Source organism: Austrofundulus limnaeus, unplaced genomic scaffold (assembly GCF_001266775.1).
Source record: "Austrofundulus limnaeus strain Quisiro unplaced genomic scaffold, Austrofundulus_limnaeus-1.0 Scaffold63, whole genome shotgun sequence".
NCBI classification, from domain to species: Eukaryota; Metazoa; Chordata; class Actinopteri; order Cyprinodontiformes; family Rivulidae; genus Austrofundulus; species Austrofundulus limnaeus.
The window spans coordinates 222,651-223,833 of NW_013952465.1; positions in this window are offsets into that span (position 1 = coordinate 222,651).

Consider the following 1,183-nt stretch of genomic DNA (forward strand, 5'->3'; position numbering starts at 1 on the left):
GATCCATGTTTAAACACTAATATTTTTTTCTTGTTTCTTGAAAACTGCACAAATCAGTTTTAGCTTTTAATCACACAAACTATAAAATCTCTGCTTTGAACAAAAATGAAAGCATTTTAAACAGTGACTTACAAATGATGCCTTGTTTTAACATGCTAGTTGGACTGAAACGCAATTGCCTCAATTGTAAAGAGAGAATGAAAGAAAGCTTAACTACAGGGATCTGTCCTTTGAATGCAACTCTACTCGTAAAGATACTACGCATCACTCAATTACACGTCTGCATGATTAGAAGCTTGGACTATGTAAACAGCCCACGTCAAGATTTACATTTTACTACTTAAGCACAAGCAGCTGTTTACAGGCTAAGGAAGGAAGGAAAACACTTAGGAAGTATCCATACATAAAACGTTGTCAGCAAAGATGGTTCCAATTAATAGTTGTTTATGTGGCTCTAATGCAATACTTCCTTGGAGTCATAAATTGCTTTTTAAGCCTTCAGCGCTGCTACTTCTCAATTTTAAAACATGTCAAGATGTGAGCGCATTTTAACTGCAGTTTGAAATAAAAGTGTCTTGTTTTGCAGTTTGATGTCCTATAAATGTCCGGGAAACCGACACGACACAAAGAAAACTCCGTGATGAAAGTGTTGCGTCTTTCACAGCTAAACAAAACTTGACAGCCTTTTTAATCACATATTGTAGCAGATGAGAGAGAGCAACACTCTTTGTGCGTTTCATCTGTGGTGTGAAGCTGTAAGTAATAACACACAGCGWAGCTTTGACTGAAACCATTTTAGCTATACAAGATGAGATTAGGCCACTGAGTGACGCTGGATATTGCTTTTATGTGAGATATGGTGAAGGTTACACAAAGCTTGCTGTCTCATATCACACAGAGCAAGGTCAGAACATGAACAGTTAAATGGACTAGGGTTCATTTTGACACAAATATTTGCCTCTCAAAAGCTGTAATCATGTACATATAAGCATACACGGTTGGGATAAATAGGCACACTTGCATCATGGTTGAGTTCTGGTTTTATTTTTTATTTTTTTTATTTAACACCCTGCAGAAATCAAAACATCTGTATTCTTGTCATAGTCTGTATTCATTCTCCTTGGTTTTCATAGTGTTTTCTATGTTCCCCAGTGTGTCTCTGTCCTGCTGCTCCTTGTTAGTC